Source organism: Anas platyrhynchos, chromosome 37 (assembly GCF_047663525.1).
Source record: "Anas platyrhynchos isolate ZD024472 breed Pekin duck chromosome 37, IASCAAS_PekinDuck_T2T, whole genome shotgun sequence".
In the NCBI taxonomy this organism is placed as follows: domain Eukaryota; kingdom Metazoa; phylum Chordata; class Aves; order Anseriformes; family Anatidae; genus Anas; species Anas platyrhynchos.
The window spans coordinates 588,340-593,889 of record NC_092625.1 but is presented as its reverse complement, the minus strand read 5'-3'; positions in this window follow the sequence as shown (position 1 = coordinate 593,889).

The following is a 5,550-nucleotide window of genomic DNA, read 5'->3' as shown; positions in this document are numbered from 1 at the left end:
CCAGACACTTTTTGGTAAAAAGAAGACTTTTGAACCTCTTGCTAAGGAGACTGAAATTGTCCAGTCTTCAAATCAGGAAGCTAAAGCAGCTGTGGATGGAGGTGTGTCAGCTGTTCCTTTGCTAGATCCCATTGCACAACAGTTTGGACAGATGTCAAAAGACAAAGCTACAGAAGATGAGGAGGATGACAGGCCATACGATACCGAAGAAGAATATGATCCAGAGAAAGCTTTTGAAATGCAGACCGGTGAAAGCAAAAAACTGTATAGTGTGGAGAAGCCCAGTAACACAGCAGAACTAAAGGATGAGGCCTATGATCTGGAAGACAAAACTATCTTGGAGGAAGCAAAAGTTACGGTTGATGATTTACCTAACAAAATGTATACAGACACTAAAAACACTTCCGTGGAAACACCTGCCTCGTATGTGCCAGATTTATCTGCGTCTTCATCCTTGGTGGAACTGCAAAAAATGTTAGAAGAATTAAACAAACAATTAGAAGAGCAGAAACGACAAACTGAGGAGCAAGAAGAAGCCCTCAGACAACAACGAGCAGCTGTTGGTGTTTCAGTGGCTCACTTCTCGGTGTCTGATGCTTTAATGTCACCTCCACCAAAATCTTCCCTAATAGAGACTGAATTGTTCCATCAGGACCAACAGGCTGCGCAAAAAGAAGATTTACCTTCATCTTCCAATCAGCAAGCACAAGTTTTAAACCAGAGCTGTGACCCTCAAGCGAGTTTTCCAAACACTTTGCAGACTTCACTTGGTCAGGAAGATAAAACTTTAATTCCTGCTACTCAGCTTAGTTACGGTGGTGATAACTGGGTTTCCAGTGAAAAGCCTCCTGCAGTGCTCCAAAAAGAGGCACCTAATAGCAAATTTGAAAATACTGTTCAAGTTACTTTGGAAAATGTGAGTCAAGCAGTTTCTGCAGAACCTTCTACATCCAGGCCTTTACGTAAAGTGCTGCTTCCGACACCTCCAAGTACGTCTTTTCAGCCTAATTTCTCCACATCTAATGACAGTCAGTCTTTGCAAGATATGCACAAAGTATCCTGGTCAAACGAGGCAAATCCAATGTTTACTTCTCAGGAAAAGGGACCTGGTCACTTTGAACCAGACAGGGGTCTTTCTGCGGTGCAATACGAAGAACAAAGAAACCCTCAGCCTCATCAATTTGTAGAACAAACTGAATCTCCACCAGTTCAGGGTGAGGGTGGACCTCTCCCACAGCACTTTGAGGAGAACCGAGCTGGAGGTCCGTTTTCTTTGTCTGGGCAGAAAGGAGGACCTCCAGCACCACTGATGCTCAATGCACACGGAGGACCTCATGGACCTAATTTTAGAGGCCCAGCGCCACAGTTCTCAGAAGAGCATGTCTCTCCAAATAACGATGGACAAAGAGGATCTGCCCCTGGAAGATTTGGAAGTCAAAAGGGTCCCATTCCTTCCTTATTTTCTACACAGCATGGACCACAGTCGCCACAAAATATGAAGCCAACCCCAAGACCACTCCTGGACCTTCCCAGTCATCCACCAGGCCACAGAAAGGAGATGTGGGAGGAAGCTGGGCCGTCTGCACCTCTTTCTGGTATTCCTGGGCAAGGGCCCGAGTCAGAAGGACAGTGGTCAGGATCTGACTTCCGAGAAGGCAAAAATCTTGAATTTAGAGGCCAGACATTTGAAGGGAGACAGAGAGAGAGATACGAAGGAGGAAGTAAAGACAAGGTTTTAGATCAGCCAGAGCCTCAGCAAGCAGATAATCGACAAAGCAGACCCTTTGAGGAAAGACGAAGGGATCGAGAACATGGCAGACCTTGGGAAAGAGACCGTGGCAGAAACTGGAACAGAGACAGGGACTGGGAGAGACACAGAGACAAAGAATGGGATAAAAACAGAGACAGAAACCAACGTGACAGAGAACGATCAAGAAGCAGAGACAGAGATCGTGACAGAGACCGAGACCGGGATCGAAGCAGGGAAAAAGAGCAAGATCAAGACAGAGATCAAGATCGTGAAAGAGGAAAAGATCGGAAAGATCGGAGTAAAAGTAGGGAGATCGGTAAAGAGATGAAGCCAGAAACACCTAAGGAAGGTCAGAAACCAACAGAAGCAGAAGCTTCATCTTCCACTAATCAGTCATAGAACTATAACTGCTGTTATATTTCCCATAGATAATATACACCACTGCAAGGACTGAGTCAATGTCTTCTGTATATACTGTATATTCTCACTTTTGCAAAAATGCTGTTGTAAATCTAGCCTTACAAAATGTACTGACAAATTAGCAATTTTTGAACAACTGTGAATGACAATATTCAAATAGGTAAAAGGCAAGAACATACTGGACTTTCACTTGCTGCATTTTGTGCATAATGTTTTTCTTATAAAAATTCACAGCGTTACCTGTTCTGAGATTTTGTTTTTCCTACTTGCATCTTTATCTTAAAATTTCCATTTACAGTACAGAAATGGAAAAAGTCTAAGAAGAGCCCATATTGCTTTTTAAAATTATAAAGTTATGTTTTCCAGTAACTTGAATTGTAATTTTGTAAAAGAATTTAATCAAGACCTTAGGAGCCATACCTTTACATCTCATGTATGTGATATTTTGGTGTCAAAGTTGTTCCTACAGCACACGCTTTAAACAAGGAGTCAAATATTGCTGTCTTGTTTATTTTACAATGGAAGGGCCATGCGTATTTAGGAGAAGGCTGCAGAAGAACAGTGTTACTGATTATTGGACGGAGGATTTGAAAATGGAATGTTATAAGCTTAAAGTGCACTATCTTCCTTTTTATATACAGGTATTTTGTGTTTTGAAATCCATCTGTTAAGTGTACAACAACGAAAAAAAACGTACCTAGTTTTTCATGTGGATGAGGGGTTTTTAATTTCACATTTTTACAAACCTGCAATTAAAGAGTATATAAAAGTAGCACCTTTATAACCAGCAAAAAAATTAAAAAAATCAGACATCTATTGGCAAAGAGCTAAGACTACAAATGAATTGGTATACCAAAGGAAAGAAAAAGATGTTTGTTAAATAAAAGAAGTTTATTAAATGGGCCATGGAATTTATTTCTTCGATTTAAATTAATTATGTGGGACATTTCTTGGGTTTTCTTTTGGCAGAACTTTGCTGGAAATTTAAGAAATGTCTCCATTGTCCTGTACTTTCCACTCTAAAAGTGTTTTGCTCCTGAAAAAAAAAAAAGAAAAAAAAAAAGTGTCACTGTTGTCAGACCCTGCTTATGCTGGTAGCGTATATAAGACTGTCCACTGAAAAAGGTATAAAACTGCATTAAGTTTGAAAAGAAGATTGGTAATATTAATTATTAAGTATTAGTAATATTAATTATTAATTATTGAGTAATTTTAATAATTATTAATTATTTAGTAATATTAATTATTAGTAATATTGGTCTGTATTCTGAACCCGTAGACAAAATGTTAAAATGCAAAGAGGCGGTATTAAATGCAAACATCTACTATGGTGTAAGATTTTTCTTAATGAGATGTTTTTAATTTAAAGATACACGTAAAAGTATGCAAAAAGCAAGTGTGTTTGTTTAGGTTTACTTGATAGAAATTTCTGTAAGTTGTATTTTATAGGACAAAATATATCACTGTACATTAAAATATGGGACTTCACAGGTTTTTGTTACTAGAATAAACATCTACAGTGAAACGTTGTCCATTTCTTAAATCTGTACATGTGTATTATTTTCTAACTAGCTTTGCTACTTCTCAACATGCCACCACAAGAGGCTGATGGCACACAAGTTTCATTTCCATCTGTTTAACAAAAGGTATTTTACAGGATGCCACCACACCCAACTGATACTTACTTGTAGGTGTTCTGAAAAACATGTGAAAGTCTGTTCTTGTGATTCTCAGTTCTAACACATGCCCTAATTTATTCTGAAGATTTTGTTGTTTGAGTTACTTTCAGATTTTACACCAAAAAGATCTGGAGAAATGAATAATTAAGTAATCTATTTTGGCTTTGAGCTGTGGAAATACTAGATTCCCGGACCTTTCATTGTTGTGAAATAGATAGGTGAAAGTTTTATTTTTCCTTATAGGAAATGCTCTTTTATCACAGATTAGTTTGGAGAATCTGTTCACCGTTAAGGAACCGTAAATGCACCTCGCTCATTTTCATGGCATGATGCGGTAATACCACTTGACAACTCCAGAAGACTGGAAAGGGGCTTTTGAGTCGGTTTACACACCGACCGTGTAAGTTTTTACACACGGGTGCATTACCAAGGCGTTTACCTCCACCGTACCTGCGTGTAGCAAGCTCCTGCCTCCAGTGCTGCGGAGACGTGCTCCTCGGGGGGGGGGGGAAGGCAGAAAGGGAGGAGAGAGCACCCTGCGACAGAGAAACAAAACACACGTGTTAATTTCAAAACATCGTGGCTTTTTTTCCTCCCACGATTTCCCCTCCTGATGGCTGGTGCGCGGGTGGGCAGCTGAGGCAGCCCCGGGACCGTGTGCGTAGCCCCGGCCGGGGCCGCTGAGCTCCCATACGGCTTTTTTTTTTTTACTTTTATTTTTATTTTGGCTTTATTTTTAGGCACCGGGAGCGGCTGAGGCCACACAGCCGCCGAGATGAGCGAGCCTCGTTGTGCTCAGCAGCTGAGCTCTGCTGCCTGCTCTGCGGCTGCAGTTCCCTCAGCAAAGGCTTTGAGGTTCTCCGACTCGTGTTAGGCGATGCATTCCTGCACCATTCGCATCGAATGGGGACGCTTGACGCGGAAAAAAAGCAAAAAAAAAAACAAAAAAACACCAAACAATAAACTTAAAACCTCTGCAGCCCTTCCTCCCCTCAGCGCCCCCCTTCCTTCCCCTCGCCGTTCCTTCACGGACCGCGCTCTCCGCGCCCACCCCGCCGCGTTCTCCACAGCCTAAACTGAAACAAAACACAAAGCCCTCGAAGCCGGGACCAGCAAGGAGGGCTCAGCACCCGTCCCTGCGGGGCTCGGAGCCCGATGGTGCCCGGCAGGACGGGTGCTGAGCCACAACGAATGTGTCACGGTAACTCTGCCCACGGTAACTCTGATGTCCTGTAAACGAGACTTCTGGCAAACTGAAGTGGAGCACATCACGTTTGCTGGATGGAGAGTGTGTTTTGGCTTATTACGTTTTGCTGAATTGTTCCCGTCAGTGCCAAAATGTGGACAGGTGAAATGCAACCTACAGAAATGCTTGTTTTTAAAGTCCTGTGCAATTATAACTTCAGTATATGGAGTCTTCGCTTGTAATTTGTAAATTTTCTTGTGCATTATGTGTATTGTCAATATATTGATGTTAGAAAAAACATTAAATGGCAGTTTTGGATATTGTGAATGGAATAGTTGGTGGGAATTAAATAGCCGCAGTTGGAGCAATGGTTTTAATATTTAATTATTAAATACTTTAATATTAATACTTTAATAATACTTTAAATATTAAATACACACTGCCTACAAACACAGGTAACTGATCTTTGCAGGGGTAATTCCTTCTCCTCCCTGAGATATCCTGTCACCTCTCAG